General features: G+C 41.8%; 1 protein-coding gene across 2 annotated transcripts in view; it reads left to right on the top strand.

Annotated features, from left to right (window-relative positions):
* The first annotated feature begins 236 nt into the window (after nt 1-236).
* The window catches only part of LOC117828536, a 74,310-nt gene continuing 57,121 nt past the window's right edge, over nt 237-17,425 (top strand). The window contains exon 1 of one of the 2 annotated variants that reach the window (XM_034705746.1): nt 237-442. The gene's annotated coding sequence lies outside the window, so the exon portion shown is untranslated. The remainder of the gene's footprint in view (nt 443-17,425) is intronic. The other variant, XM_034705744.1, reaches the window with a different exon arrangement.

Below are 17,425 nucleotides of genomic sequence, written 5' to 3' on the forward strand. Positions count from 1 at the left end.
CTTTGACAGCTTGTCTGTAGTTTTTGCACGTATGTCTCAGAACGTGCGTGTTTCTGCCTGCAAAGCGCGTGCGGGTCAGAGAGAGAGAGAGAGAGAGAGAGAGAGAGAGAGAGAGAGAGAGAGAGAGAGAGAGAGAGATGGAGCGACGTCGACAATGACTGAGGGAAACAGGAGTGTGTGACGACGGAGAGAGAGAGAGAGAGAGAGAGGAAGCGAAGCGGATGACACGCACACACACCCTCTCTCTGCCTCACACACGGAGGAGAGGAGAACAGTGAGGAAAGAGGAGACAGAGAAAAGGAGGCAGCAGAGGAAGAAGAGGGTAAAGCGCACAGAGAGTGGACGCGTGGAGAGATGCCCGCTGGACGGATGGATTTTATTTTCCCCGAGCTGCACGAGCCTCTGTAAGACAACATGGGCTGCATAGGATCCCGGACGATCAGTAAGCACACAGGGCTTTATGTCTGCCATGTGGAGGGACTGACTGAGAGACAGAATGAGAGACGGCGGAATGCGCGTGCTTGGTTTTGCAGGGCGGAGGTGTTTAGAAAAAGGTCAGAAGAAGAGATAATATTCCAGAGACACTTTTAGAAGAAGCCTGTGGGGAGTTGCAGAGCTGCTAATTGGGATTCTTTGTGCTTTGAGCCCCATTTCTGGGGATACAGTGCTTCTTTAGTTTACTACAGGGATTACATCTAAGTGTGTGTGCATGTGTGTGTGTTTGAAAGGTTGTGTGCGTGTGTGTGTGTTGGAGCAGAGACGCGTTGGGGTGAGGCAGGACAGACAGGCAGCAAGGATGTGAGCGGAATAAGATGCAGCTTGACGCTCACGTCTCCACATGGATGACACCAGGCTGTGTGTGTGTGTGTGTGTGTGTGTGTGTGTGTGTGTGTGTGTGGGAGAGAGAGAAAGCATGTGTGTGTGAGACACACAGAGAGAGAAAGAGAGAGAGACCTCCGCCTTGACACAAAACTAAGGTCATTGCCTGCTGGGTGACAGGGAAAATTCCCTCTTTCTCCCTCCTCTCCTGTCTCCTTCTCCCCTCCCCTCCTCCCTCCTTCCCCTCTCCTCTCCTCTCTCACCCCTTCTTTCTTCCTGTCCTCCTCTCCCCTTCTTTCACCGTGCTCTCTTTCCGTCCTCACTTCTCCTCACCTCTCCTCTCTCTTGTCTCTCTCTGCTGTGCGTCACACAGCGACGTAATAAACTGAAGACGCAGGCAGTGCACAGCGAGTTTCACACACACACACACACACACACACACACACACACACACACACACACACACACACACACACACACACACAGAAATATGGAGAGGAAGCTTGGGAGCATGACTCGTGCAGGATGAGTCAGAATCGGGCTGGGTAAAGTCAGGTGTGAGTTTGCACATGTAGGTCAGTTCTGCAATGTCAGTGATTCTTTACTATACCTGTGAGGACTGTCTCTGGCATGATGCATTAACCCTGTGGTTTAAACAGTGTGTGATTCAGTCATTAATTTTAGTCTTGCCTTCATAGAAACAAATAGAAATCAGATGAAGGAATATTATTAAAACTTCCTGCACAACTCACAGGGGAGTATAGCATCAATAAAAAACATATACCAAGTGCTAATACTGTTTCATAAAACCAGCTAATGCATAAGTAACAGACAGAACAAACACCACAAACAGGAAGTGGAACATGATAGGACAATGAAATATATTAAAAGTGTTTCCCACATTAAACTGAACTTCCTCAGCACGTCTCTGCTCATAAAACGATCCGTTAAGCGAGGTCTGAGTCAATAGAGCTTACTTATTCTCTTTCATTTATTACTGACACCCTCAAGATTTATCTTGACGTGCCATAATGACAGCTAACGCATAACCTCCAAACCAGACGGATCCCTGAGCACAAGTTTTATTCAGTCTGTCAGATGTGATGGGTCCTGCTCCTGTTAAGAAAGATTTCCTCTCTACCAGTTACAATCATTTAACCAATACAGGGCCGGTTTAAGTGCTATTGAGATCATTTTGTAAACAACTGTGACATCTGCTGATGATGTGGAACCTTCTGAATTCACTTTATAGCGTCATTAAACTACATGTTCGGTTGTTCACGTCAAAATAAAATAAAAAGGTAAATCTATGTGCATGTTTTGTCATGTGAATTTGATGTTTGAACAAGCTTCCAAGCCTTAGAGCCTAAAATTGCATGACTGGTTGTTGCATTCATGTGCTTAGTAGACTTCCATTTGAAGAAATTGTTGGTTGTCAATCTTCACTTGAGCCAAAAGGAAGCTCATCTGGATGATAGGGTTTATTGACATTGTCACATTAATATGGTTGTCTGATTACCAAACCCTAAAACATACCCTTTATCCTCCTGTATACTCTAAATGGGACCACCATTTAGAAAAAGGCATCATGTTAAATCAATGAAGACCTGACAGTAACAACTGAGACAATGGTTGCAACTGCTGGTCATGAAAATAATTAAGGTTTAAGGCACTTTCAAAATAAGTTCACCTCTTATTATCACTCTGTGGATCAGGATCAATCATAGACTGTATAACTAATGGACGTGGTATCCGTATGACGTCACCCATCTGTTCCTGAGCGCTGTTTTGCAGCCAATCGTTGGCGGGAGCCATATTGGAAATACTGAACCTAACTTCTGTCAATCTAGTGTGACCCAAAGAGGCAGGCTTTGAGCCTCCTAGCCAACAGCTTAAGTGTTCCCGCCTGTCAATCAAGTCAGCTGTGCCTCTCATAATGGAAAACTCATAATATTTTAAGTGGACACCCAAGAAACTGTAGTTTTTAACACTTCCGCATTGGCTTCAATTCCCATGACCCAAAGTTGCTGCTTGAGATTAATAAGCTTGACCGTATAAAACACGGACATGGTCTGTGTGTTGGTACCTCCTTGAAAGTGAGAAGCTGTATCTCAAGGGGGCTTTCCTATAGTACATTCAAATCCAATTAGTCTCCGTGACATCACCCAATGGTTTCTGAAGAGGTGTTATGGAGCCCAACAATGGTGGGCGCCATATTTGAAATGCTGACTCACTCAACCTAACTCTTTTAACTTAGAAACAATCAAACTATCTTTGTTTGTATAGAGCCAAATTATAAGAAATGTTATCTCAAGACGCTTTTACAAATATAGCAGGTCTAGACCATACTCTATGTTAAATTATAACATCAGAAACAAGGAAAGAGTTGTGTTCAAATAAAGAAACACGTTACATAGACCTAAATCATTTTTGTGCTGGCAGTAAAGATTTATTTCTGCTTTAACACTGGACCAAATGTGAATTCCTGGGCTTCTAGAGCCACACTGAAGTGGACACTTAAGGAACTGCAGCTGTTTGTAATTTCACGTTGGCTTCATTTTTAAAACTGGAGATTGCTGATTGGCCACAAGGCTTCAAATCACCCATCAAGAGGCCTGATTCTGAAAAACTGCATCCATTAAACACATCCTGTTTTGAAAATGTAAAAATGATGCATGATAGGTTCAGTCTCTTTACAGGTTAACTTCTCTGAAAGAAAATGAGTGTGTAGAAAAATAGACTTTGATTTGACTTTAAAACGATCATGACGTCTTAAATCTTTAAAAGAATCTGATGAAGCAAGGACCAAATTTAAAACATCTTCACTTCTGAAAAGTGTCAATATTCTCGAGGTCTCTGACTAGTCTCCACAAAGACAGATGCACAAGATGTAACATGCCTGCATGCACACACACATGCATGCACACAAAGCTTTCAATTGCTACAGAAGCCTTTTCCGCTCAGACACTAAGACCCAAGAGGCCCACTTCAAACTGCTCAGCTGCCTGTTCAGGGGAGGCATGGTCACTCATCTGTGTGTGCATGTGTATCATAATTTCCCAATAAGGGAAGCATGCAGCTGGTGTGTCCTGTCTCCACATGCAGACACACACACACATACACACACTGTACCAGAGGACCAGATCACCCCCTTCTGTCTGTTAAACGTTCCATCAAAGCCTCATCAGCTCCTTTATGAAAACAAATGAAGACTGCTGAGGGATTTAAATAAATAAAGGGAGAGCAATCTGACCTTTAATTGTCATTGAGCGGAGCGCCTGGAGGATGAAGAGGGATGTAAAGAAGGGATGGAGGTTGTGGTTGGTGAGAGATGATAAGGGAGAGGAAAAGGATTTCTGTCAGAAGGAGATTGTGGTGTGAAATGTCTAAATGATGTCCTGGTGTCTTCTGGTTTCACGAGTGGGTGTGTTCCCCTTTGTGTTTATGCTTTCTCCTCTCATCTTATCTCCACTGTCTCTCTGTCTCTCCCCTCCTCTCCCTCTCCCTTCATTATTTGCGGTGTCAGAAGTAGATCAAAGCATATTACGTTTGCTATGTGCTGGGCACGTTATCTCACTCCTCTTGATACTCTCATTTTTGAAAACGTGTGCTCCAGTCAGACGCTGCGAGGAGAGCTGTGAGAGAGAGAGAGGTTGACTGAATCTGCAAGAGGTGCTCCAGGTTTTCTTTTAACTTCTCACAGGGGAGACGGAGGAATAAAGTGTAGTGCTTTTAGAGATAAAATGCAAGCTGCAAAACTGTTGCATCAAATCATAACATTGCAGCTAAATCATCATTCATGGATTTGTCATGCAAATGCTTGTTTGAATTCTGCCAACTCTGAAACCTCATGATGTGATTCAGCCGGTTACCTGATTGTTCCTGACAGTGCAGGTGCTTCTGTCTTTCTTATTGTGCACAAAAATGTATTTCTGCATTTTCAGTTTTGTGAGACAGAACAGAAAACAGAGGGCACTAGCTACATAAAGACAGGAGTGTCTCAAACAGAAACCATGCAGATTATCACAATCAGCCTCTTGGCACAGATGCATTAAAAGACCAGACACCATCATGGTCTTTTGCATCATTTGCAGGCATTTCCTATCATTAGCTAAATGTTTTGACCGTATGGATCTTTGTGATTTTTTGCATTGCTTTTTTTGGTTTGTGTTTGTTTTAGGGAGGGGAATTTCAAGCCAAAACACTATTCACCTGTTCCATTAACAGCCTGTTTGTGTGGCAGTCGCGTTAACCAGCAGCAGGACGAGGTTCTGCTAGTAGTGGGCACTGTCAGCATCTGTCTAGATCTTTATGTTGGTGTTTCTGTGACGCAGCGTGGCGTGTGTGTTTACATTTTACAGCCATGCTCAGTATCTGGAAATACGTGTGTAGTAGTGTGAGATTCAGAAACGGAAAAAATCGCCACGACTGTCATGAATGTTTTCTTCTTCTTCTGCTATTTGATGCAGTTAGCATCATTCTTCTGTTATTTAATGTGGTTAGCAAACAGCTTTAAGACACTCTATAGCCACTGTCTGGCGAGAATACCGTATTACAACCAGGTAAAAGTAAAATCAATGAAAAATTGTCCTTTTAAAATGAGAATATTCAAAAATCATTGCCCATCCCTGATTTGTTTGCTAGAGTTTGTGTTTCTGTAACTTTGTCGTTTTTTTTGTGTGTTAATTTTCACTATTTCTTATACAGTCCCTCCAGGATTTCATGGGATTTTTTTGTGATTGTTGCGGCCCCAAAAAGCCTGAATTTGCGACAGCTTTTTGAAAAAATTGCGGTGAAAGTTGCAATTTTTTTTTTTTGCTTTTTTCCCCCAATAACATCTCAGGGGCAAGTAAATACACTAGATTACAGTTGTTTTCAGAAAACATTCTTGATGTGGCCACTGACTGTATTTTGATTCTCTTGATTCACAGAAAAATGCCATGTAAGGACTGTATTGCACATTTACGACGGTCCCTAAATGCACCTCGCAGCGACAGAGGCACGGTCAGTCAGTTCACAGCACTCTGAAATGCATCTGCATCTTTGATGACTAGGAGTTGATCAGAACTTACTAAATTTGTCTGATGTTTCATCAAACTGGATTAAATCAAGCTGTAGACAAGAGCATTTTACGGTAATAGCGGCAATAACGTCAAATATTAAACAGACATCCCCCGGTTGTGTCTTTGTCACTAACGCACACCAGGGGGTAAAAATCATTAATGAAGATGAGACAGATACATGGAGGTGAGGAGAGCTGGTTCATAAAGCACACCTGCTGCAGGTAGAGACCAAGCTAACACTGAGCCCCTCAGATAATAACTCTAGTATCTATAAATAACAACGTTGTCATTGTAACTTGTCCTGCCTGCTGTCCCCTCTTTTTTCACCCGTTCTCTGTGCGTGTTTTACTGTTGAAAAGTGACGATCAAGTGAGGACTTACGTTTATGTTACAAGGAAGTCAAATTGATGACGAAACCGATGACGTACAGGGGCTGAGATTAATGTAATTGGTCAAATTTGCGGTGATTGTATAAAATTGCAAGGCCGCGCAAAAATCGCGCTGATTGGTTGAATTTGCGTTGATAGTTGCGATCGCGAAATCGCAACTTCCTGGAGGGACAGGGAACTATAAGTTATAGTTTCCTGTCTCTGTGTTATTGTCACATATCTTTATAGAGTGTATTTAAGTGTCATTATTTTCAGGTATGTTGTATATATGTGTGTTTGTCTCTGCACAGATATATGTCTCTCCTCCTTGCAGTTGTTTTCTTTTTTTAATGGCTGGAATTGTTTTTTTTTAGTAACTTCTGTCTCTCTGTTGTTGCTTATCTTAATATAATTTTGTATTCCTTTGTCTTCTTATGTTTAATTCACATATCTTATCTTTCGTGTTGTGCTGCCTCTCTTGGTTGTTTTCTGTCTTTGTGTTTGTGCTGTGTTCCTTGAAGTTTATTTTCTGTCTCTTGATAATCATTTTAGGTCTCTTTATGTCTTTTTGTGGTTATTCTGCAAATCTTTTCAGATATGATGTGTTTGTTTGTCTCCTTCTGGACGTTTTTCCCTCCTGGTAGTTGCTTTTTGCATTTATTTTCAATTCATATTCAGTCATCCGTCTTTTTAGTGTTCATTTGACATATCTTTAGTTTTGTGTTGCTTCTCTTTGTCGTTGTCTGGGTGTCCCTGTGTTTGTGTGGTGCTTCATTGTTTATCTTGGTAGCTGCTTAGTGCTTCTTTGTGTTCCTTTTAGTCGTGTGATACTCTGTTGCTGCTTGTTTCATCCTCTTGAGATTATTTTAGTCCCTTTGTCATTGTTTAGTCATTTTGCTCATTTTTGCAGCCATGTGTTATTAATCTTAGTTGTGTTGCATCCCCTTGTTGATGTGTGTTACTCTTCATGTTTGTATTGGAGATCTTGCTTTAAAAAGAGGTATCCATAGGTTATTTAAGGAGAGGCTCTGGTCCTGTGTCTTGAATGCCTGTTATCCTGCATTGTCTGCTGTTGACATCACAGTCCTCACAGGTTCGCTGTGTCTGATGTGCAGTGAGGTAAAGTCACATTGCTAAAGCTCAGCCAGAGAGTCAAAGACATTTAAATGATGGTCATGTGCCACCTTGATCATCAAGGTCAGTATGAGCAGCATGAAGATGTGTAGACAGTGTGCAGTGTTGCAAGAAAACATTGGTGCCACAAAGAAGCCTTAGAAAAATGCTAAAAGCAGACTTGTTGAAAAAGAGAGCATCATCATCTTCAGTATTGGAGGCAATGTTAGCATCTTTCAAAGATAAACCAACAGATGTATTGTCCAATCAAATCTCCACTTACAGGAGAAGGACCAGAATGCCTCTTAAATCAGATCTGGAAAAAACAACGTGTTGTACTGTGAGGAGAAGCTTCAGGAGCCTTGGACAGCCATCCTGGTCCCTCCTTGTTATTGCCTGCAGAATATTTCTTGCAAGGAGCATCTATTCTTACATTAGGCCGGAGTGAAAGCGGCAGCTTCTAAAAATAGATCCGGGGTAAAAGAGGGAGGTCAATGAGAAAATGGAGAGAAGGGAGGGGAGGGAAAACGTTACAGTAAATATGGGTCAACAGCTCTCTGTCCATGCATTTCTTCTCTCATTGAAACTCAGCCATGAGAAGAACAGTCAAATCAAAAAAGTAAAGAGACAGAGTCATCTGTCGCTAATGTGGAAAATTAAATTGTCTCAGAAAAGAAACAAAAAATGTTCTCTTTGTATTTTTTAATTGTCCTCCAGTTCTTTAAAGATTTTGCAGAATCATGGTGGTCTGGTCTTAGAGTGCTTTGTTGTTTCCTTCAGCTGTGTGCGGGTTATTCAAAGCACCGTCGCCTGCCATTACAAACAATTATCCTCCAGTTACTGTAGAGGGATACTTAACAGTCATCACTCGACAGCAGGAGAGTCACAAAGAAGGGCTTTTCAGGCCAACAGTTTCATCTCCACACTTCCCAATAAGGCCACAGAGGCGACCTTTTTTGCAGCTTGCACTAATAAAAAAACACCACAGAGAAGGATTAAGGCTTCTGAAAGGCTTTAAATTGTCATCGCGGGCTGTTCACATCCACTGTGTGAGAGATCCTCCCAGCAGATTTATGACAGCTTTACCTGGGAAACAAAATCTGCACTGCAATGCAGCCGAGTCTAGACTGTTCCTAAATATATCTGTTCAATGGCTGTTGTCTCAGGAGTCGTCATCAGGGAACTTACATCTGAAGCTGCTCGGTGTAACCTCAGTTGATAGCGTTTGACCACATGGTTGGATGGATAACAATTACTTCACAGCTCTTGCACACCAGAGAGTCTTATAGGCATGTGTGTGGGATCAATACTGAGTGGATCTGAGAGTGAAAGAGATGCTAAATCCTGCACACGGTCTGTCACGTGGATTCATCTATGCATTAGTTCTAAATCTGAACTTCATAGATGAGCAAAAGAACAGGATTCAAGCAGTTGTGGACCCTCTTTGCACTACAACAGAGCATTGCATGTTGTGCTGGTGATTACCGCTGTTTACATCACAAGGGTCGAGTATGAACGTCTTCCTTCTTGGACCGTGTGGGTCTTGAGGTGTGCAAAGAGGCTGATTCTAGCAACACATTTTGAATCAGTGTGGTTAGAGGTGAGACGTGGTGGTAGGTTTTGTTTGGGCTCCTTTTGGAGGAGGATCTCTCCTTTCTCAGTTTGTCTTTCAAAGTGGGGTGAAGGTCATACAACACAGCAAATTCTCTTGAGACACTTTGCTGGTTGCATTTGTCTCCCAGGTCGATGTGGCACTTCTTGAAGATCATTTCGATGTAGCTTTTCTCTTGGCGTCCTGGGGCGTGTGATCCTGTGAGCAGCTGGGACATGTCTTGGAAGGGGAGAGTCCGGCATATGGATGACATGGCTGGTCGGTCTCAGTCGGTGTTGGGTGTTGGTAGCAGTAATTATTGGGATGTTGGATTTGACCAGGATGCTGGTGTTGGTATATCCCCAAGATTATCTCAAGGCCTCTCTGCTGCCAGTGCCTTCGGCGTTTGTACGAGCCAAAAAGCGAAGTGAGCCACCGAACTGTCATTTTCAAACAGCTTTTTTAAGAGTTGATAAAATGCTTTACATCTAACAAATGTGAACAAAACCCAAGCAGTACGGAGGGCGTTCAGGAACAGCTGCTCAGTTTTTGCTCTGTGCTTTGGTAAGTGAGGGATTTGAGTCGGTATCGCCTGTCAGAGGACTCAGCAGATTCATGGCCTACAGTCTGATACTCACTGTACAAGAGGTCACTTCATCTTTACTCATAAATACTGGGCTAACATATGAACACTCATTACTCCTGGAAACATGACATGATTAACTTGAATTCAAAAACAGATTTACCATCTGCCATGTACAATGAGAAATCCTCTCTGAAGGTGTTGCTGTCGTCTATTTCTGCTCCTTCAACAGCCTCCCTCCCTCCGCCTGCCTCAGCAGATGGAGTTTCATGTATTGCAGAAACAAGCTTGTGTAAGGTATCTTACCTCAGTCCCTGTTATGATCTCCTCACATGTAGGACACTTTCCGCCACATGACTGAAGAACTTTGCTCAAATCTCTTGGTGCCACTCTGGACTCTTGTTGACGAATGACGAATAAGCAAACTGTCCACTGCTGCTGAAAATATATTTGACTCGCAGACTGTTGGCGGGATTTCTCGACCCATGAGAAATATCTGGGCCTCGTTCAGATTTCCAGCTGCAGCCAGAGACCCAGATGAGATCTGTGGAGCAAAAACCGGCGTAAAATCTAATCACGTGGAGTCAGTGGTAGGACTGTGATGATACATCAGGAGCCTGACACTGTTTTTTCTGCTCGCTGGAATAAAGAAGCTGAAATATTTGGCATTTCAGAGACTATTCAGGGGAAACGACTGAGTTTATGACAAAAAAAAAAATACCAGAATGAAAGAAAACCTGGCCTGGCACCTTCAAACTGTCTATTCTGCACGAAACCTTAAAACTGTGGCTCTAAATAATGAAGTAGGAAGGTCTATTTTCCCTTTCCTTTGACACTAAACAGGATTTATTCTTTTTCTGTGTCTGGAAGACTTCAGTAAAACGTATCAGCTTGTGTCTGGCTGTTTTTGTAGAGTTGATATAGAAATATCAGACAGTATTTAATGCATATATCAGGTATTGGTCCCTGAAATGCTCTGTTTTCAATAGCATTAAGGTAGACTTTGTGATATCTGCAAATATGAAATGGTTGCACAAAAAAAATCTATATCTTATCTGACTATTATGAAACTTTGATTTACTTCTAGAGTCAGAAAGCTGATAAATTCAATGTGATATCTGATGCATGTCTGTAGATGGAAGGAAAGAAACAAAGGTGTAAGGCCTCTGAGAAAATTCTGGACACTGACGTCTTTCTGAAGAGCCCAAACATGTTGGAGTTGATTTTTTCTGTTTCTATATCACTCCTTTAGCCATATGCTGTCATCAGAAACTCTAAAAGCCTGAGCCTCTTTGTCTGGAAGAAAAGCTTCCAGCAGCTGTTTTCAGTCCAACAGATCTCCCTCCAAATCTGAGCCGGTGGCTGACAATGGACAGAGCCGCACAGAGGTTGTCTGAGGCTGTGTGTCGTCCTCATTGCTGACTGGGCTCTTGTTTGCGATAATTGTCCTGACATAGAGAAGTGAAGCTGGAGTCAGACGCTGCAGAATAAAATGTTGGTCAACACAACATGAAGGCATGAACATGTTTTTGTGTTTTTAGAAAAGACACTTGTGAAATTCTGTGAAAAGCAGTTGGCCGAGCAGGGAAACATGAGTTAGTGAGTGTGTTCATCTCACAGCAGAGATGTAGAGGATCGTTCACAAGATGTCCCAAAGAAACAAATAAATAAACAACCAGCAGGGTTGTGTGATATGAAAGTTCTCTAGAAATGGTGAACCCACAGGAAAATATCTCCCTACTTCACAGATTTTCTTTTAAATGATGATTTAGATATGCAGCTCACAGGGCAGACGGGGTAGTCGAGCAGTTAGCAGCTTAACACTAGAATGACCATGGGGGTCATTTGGACTGTTTTCACATTTATACATGTTCTCATGTAACTTTGTTGAATTAAAGATTACAGTGCTGCCAGTTACTGACTTTTCCTTAAGTTGTGTTTACGTTTTTATTATCTTTATTTAAAGGTGACATATCACGCTTTTTTCATCAAAATATATTGGTCTAAGAGGTCCCCAAAACATGTCTTTAAAGTTTATGCTCAAAAAAACACTTTGAAATCAGATTTTGGCATGCCTGAAGAACCCTCTTCTTCAGCCCTGCTCAGAACAGTCTGTTTTCTCTCTGACCACGCCCCCTCAGGTCTTGGTATTTGGAGAGTTCTGGTTTCTCTTTATAGTCCAAGGAGCAGCGGAACTGACCGATGGCATTCGGGGAGGCTGTTGCAGGAAACGGTCAGTGTAGAGAAATAGAAGAGGAAAGCTAGTTGACAAGTTAGCTTATTATTTATATCCCTGAACACGTGATCTTGTATTTGTGTGGATAACATTCAGGTCATGAACATTACCTCTAAATGTCATCTCCACTCTAGCTGCTCAAGTTGTTAGTTTGACAGTACACACAGACGAGCTCACAGACAAGTGAAACCTGGTTTATACTTCTGCGTTGGCCGACTGGGATCATGAGCACTACATACTCGTGCATTGGAGCGTCCGCGTTACTCTGCAATACTCAGCCTAAACGCTTGCAGGCAGTGTGATTCCTTTGCTAGTCTGATTGTCTGTTTCTAGTCCTGCTACATTTTCTGCACTTGTCCAGCAACTCTGAGCATATTGTGTTAAATTGGAGCTGATTAATGTTGCTGTTGATCATACAGCAGTTGTTATAAAGAGGAGATGGAAAGCCGATGTACAGCCGATAAATGGTGATTCCACAAATGTTGCAAATGCAGGAAATAGCAAGCTGCCCAGCGGACCAATCACAGGGATTGTGGTCCACGTCGTTTTAACGTTGCATACAGGCGGGCGCATTGTAATCTAAAGTCCCTCCTCAACTCCACTTCTTTGTGTCTTGCTAGCTAGGTTGAGTTAGCATTTCCAGTTTATCGACCGCCATCAGTAGGCTTCAAAAACGCTACAGGGTGTTTATACACTTAATGATCCAAGATGATAGAAGATGCTGCAAAACCGATCCACTGACACAGACGGACACTCCACTCTAAAACACTTCAGAGCGTGAGAGCGTGAGACAAACCCTGAAAGTGTGAGAGTTGGCAGCTCAGATTAGAGGCTGAGAATAAGCCGAGACTCAAACACAGCAACACTCTTCACACAACATCAGTTTGTCCGCGGCCAGCTGCTGTGCAGCCGACATCTGTTCAGTCCAAACACTGGCTGCATCCATTATTTGTCACCTCGCAGTCGTTAAAAGAGGAAAAGGAAGCAATTTATTACGGTTTTATGGTTGACAAAGTGCTCTTTTATTTTTGATGTTTTTTGAAATACACTTGTTTTCATATTTTTCATCTACAACACAAGTATGAGATATTTCTAATAACGCTATTTTGGAAACTGTCCAAATATTCTACTAGTCTGAATTTTGATGCTGAGGCACAGTTGTTCCTGAGACTCTCATGCCGACAGAGCTCCAGTTTCTGATATAGCATACTGTATATATAGAAGCCAATTCAGCTGCCATCAGCTGAGCAAAGATTTAAATTGAACATGTCCATCTTTGACTTATTTTCTAGGAGCCGTTTTTTTTTAAAATGGCCCGTTAAAAAGGTCTCAGGGATGAAGTCACCTCTGAGTTCAAATCATGAATATTTCATTCACATTTCAGCCCCGAAGCCTTTAATTAACAGATTTTGTGCTTCAGTGTGGGTCATTATACGGCATTGGATGGCTCAATGAGCAGTAATATTACAGTGTTACAGAGGTCAGCTGTTAACCCTTGACTTTACGCTCAAAGTGCTGATTAAAGAGTAAAAGAAAGCTGCAGTGGCACATTATTATTAACCAAAGATATATAGTTCTTTAAATCAGCTGAACAGATTTGCAGTAGCTTGAATATTACTTTAATAATGAATCCCATACATGGTTATTTTTGCTCTGTGTTTTTGGCGTTTGAGATGTGATTTGATCCTGATTTCGTAGGAGTGGTTGTATTTGGCGTCTGTGTTTCAGTTGGCAGTAAAGTGAGACGCTCAGACAAAGAGTAGAGACTCACAGTTTGGCAGGCAGCAGCTTGATTTCCACATAAATACACACAGGTTGGATAATACAAGTCGCCTCTGATGTGACACTCGGCCTGTGCAGTCATCTATGAATGCAGCGCCATCAGAGCGGAGTCCTGCTGCTTTTATTTTTAGCCAGAATCGATTCAGGCCAGTAATGGAAAGAGAAGGTGATGCTTCCTTGAGGCTCGTCTTTTTCTGAGTCTCTCGTGCCACGTTTATTTTCTCTCTCTAAATTTGCATCACAATGGCTCTGTGGTCAAGTCCCTGCTGCAGGTCCTCAACACGGAGGCCTGAAGCTGCCATGCCATATGAATTTTGAGCAGAGATGTGACGAGCAGGAGAAGGGCTGCTCTGGGCACTTTCACTATTTTCTAAATGGCACTCTGAGGAAACAGCTTCAATTCTAATTCTCAGAATTCCTAAAGATGATTTCAGTAAACTGGATAAAGCTCGTATTTACTGTCTCAGCTGGTCGGTGCCCAAAGTTAAAGAGACACGTTGCAATCTGCTCTCCCCTGTAGCTGTATTTTTTGATTAACGCTCCATAGATGAATTTACATCCAACAAAGTGAGTGCACAGCTCCGTCTCTGTCTCTCTCTTCAACAAGTAAAACTGTCCTCACACATCCTTAATTGTCTTAACCCACTTATCCTCTCCAAGGTCACAGAGGGCTGGAGTCTGTCCGAGAACACACTGTCCTTTTATAAAAACCTTTATCAGACGAGCTCTAAAGCTTATCGAGTGGCTCTTCACATACTCTGATAACTGTGTGTCGCTCTGTCAGGCATTCTGTTCTATTTGTCATGCATTAATGTACCTCCGACATGAAGATTCAGTCCCATCTGTCTCATAGTTTGCAGAACAGTTTAGTAGGTGTGAAATGCAGGCATGGATTTAAGCTTCAAAGATTTGTTTTTTGTGGCTTATAACAACAAAACAGCCATTTGTCAACCAATTAAAAATATTCTTTGTCAGAGTTTAAGTTGAACTCTTTAACTCCTCATTGTGTTTGTGTTTCTGTGTCAGGTGTGTTTGAGGTATCACCTAAAGAGGGGAACCTCCCCCCTCCCCAACTCCAAAATATTGACTATGCTACCTCTGCTGACAGACACCCTGAGTACTAAGTGGCGTGTGTAGATAAAACACACACATACACACTTAAAGATGGATAGTGTGATCTTGCCATCGAGTCAGAATGTGATTGATTCACAGAGTCGGGCCACTGCTCAATAATTTGATTGAAAGGCGGCCATGAGCATCTTTGACCTGAAGGACGGAGAGAAAGCTCTTAAATATCCAACGGCTCCACGAAGAGGAGATCCATTTTTTATCCAAGAAGAGAAAACAGAAAATGTGACCGGACTTCAAGTTGTGTTGGCTAAACTTCGCAGGCACCTCGGCTTCACACCGGTACTATGCTACTCCAAAGACATGCAGACTTATCTGCTGCTACCTTTGCTCTCTGAAGGCAGACTGCAGGAATACGTTAACTAACAGGTCCATCACTAAAATATCAAACCCTTAAAAAGCCCCACCTCCACATCACTGAATCAAATCTCATGATCTCAGTCTGCACATTGCGACAGGGGAGGACAGCCAGAGTGTTCAGAATGTGTCCCTTTGACTTCCCCTGATGATTTCTCATAGAAGATGTACATCATGCTGTACTGAGATCATCTTACAGCTGAGACTGATTAAAGCACTATTACAAATTGTACATTTTGTACCTATAAGATATCAAAGTCAGCTCTCTAATCGCTGTTAATCTTTTAAAGTACAAGTTTCCATTTGCCTCGGAGTGTCAGCCAAAAGAATGAGGCAAAGACTTGAATACATGCCATCAGAACACTTCTGAGCAACACATTAAGTCAATATAACTCACAGATAGAATTACAGTCACATTTACTCACGTCCTAACGATGGAGTACTGATATAAGCTTTAAGTTAAAGGTGCACAAACAATCTTAAGCTTCCATGTAGGGCTGGGCGATATTGAAAATGATGTTATCATGATAAAATATTTCATATCAGTCGATATCACGATAAATACCAAATCGTTATTTCATTTAAATGTAAAGGCAGATTTTTGCTCCTGAGTGAAAGTTGAAGAAACCAGACCATTTGTTAGCTTGTATCTAGATTTAGTTTTCTGATAAGCTTCTTGAATCCATCAGGAAGCAGGTCTTTAATGTAAGATGAGATTTTTGTGAAGTTTTAGTTTGTACATTCTTATTTTTCTCAGGTTGAGATCATTTGCATAATTAGATTTTTTAAATTTATAACAAAGATAAATCAAATTGTATTCTGTGTATCAGTTTATAGAGTACTGCTTTGAATTGTGTTCTCCCCTTTAAGATTACTAAAGGTTACGGGCAGAATGATGTTATTTCCCACAGTGCAGTGAATGCATCGCCGTTATTCAGTGTTCAGTTGTCCTACGGTTGTGTTGGACATTAAACGTGTCTGAAATGCACAGCAGAACTTGTCTCTGTGCTCTTCCTTTACCCTCATCCTGTAAGTATATTTAATGAAATGTATTAAGTTAATAGTTAACGCAGAGTTGACACAGTGTTAATCTAATGACTCTGCTTTGAGCTGCTAGGTATTGAGTTTTCTTCAGAGTCGCTGTCGCTCGTTTCAGCTGTGTTTACATTCAGCGCCGAACATCCTTAAGCCCCGCCTACCTCTCACCCTGCAACATGATTGGCTGTTCAATGCAGTCTTCTTCTTCTGTCTAATGTTGGGTGGCAACAAGTGTTTCAAGGTGACATATTTTGCAAAATTGACTTTTTAATGGTTCTCTACCTGAAATATGTGTCCCTGTCTACAAACCCCCCGAAAATGAAGAGAATCCATTCTGCCCCTGTTCTGATTTCTCCACCTTTCTGTAAATGTGTGCTGAAACGACCCGTTTCAGTTTTAAGTGTTTTTCATACGTCTCAACGCCATCCGTTCTGTAACAGGAAGTCAGAGCTCGGAGCTTGTTCAGCCCATAGACTGTATAAAATACAACTCAACCCCTCCTCCGTTTTTCATTCCCTGCACACATGTGTGCTAACAAGGAGCTTAGGAGGGAGGCATGCTAGTTGTAGGCTGTCTTAATAAACACAAAGGTCAGTTTTACTCCCCACGTCTGCAGATTTGAAGATCTAGTGGATGATGTTTATTTTTCATGGAAAAGTGCTAGCGCTAGTTAGCATAGCCACATGGTTGTGGTCAGAGAGCTCATTCTCATTTAAAGGCACAGACACAGAAAACAGCCTGTTCTGAGCAGGGCTGAAAAAGAGGGGTTTACAGGCAGACCAAAATCTGATTTCAAAGTGTTTTTATGAGCATAAACTTTAAAGACATGTTTTGGGTACCTCTTAGACCAATATATTTTGATGCAAAAGAGTGTAATATGTCACCTTTAAAGCTCATTAGTGCCCCCCTTTCCAGTGGTTGGGGGGGAGTAATTACAGGTTTATTTATATCTAATTTTTATCAAACATTTGTTGTATTTAGTTTGAGAAAAAAATCATATCACCATAATTATCAAATTATCGACCAGCCCTACTTCCATGTATCACGGATTCTCTGAGTTAGTAGAATATGACTGCTTGCTGTCAGTAGGCATTCCCATGCCAATGACTGGCCCCATTCTGTAAACAACACATAACACTCTCACTGCCTACAGCTGATAACCAGTGTCATGTGACTGTTAAGTGTGATTGCAACTGTCAGACTCATCAGATGATTAAAATATCTTTCATGTAGCCTGGCTTCTGTAACAAAGTAAGAAAAGAATAATAATACTGCTTTGTTACAGAGGGGCCTTTCATGGATTAACAGTGAAGGAACAAACTCACAAACCGAAGAAGACAAGAAAAG

This window comes from Notolabrus celidotus, chromosome 16, assembly GCF_009762535.1.
Source record: "Notolabrus celidotus isolate fNotCel1 chromosome 16, fNotCel1.pri, whole genome shotgun sequence".
Classification (NCBI taxonomy): Eukaryota; Metazoa; Chordata; class Actinopteri; order Labriformes; family Labridae; genus Notolabrus; species Notolabrus celidotus.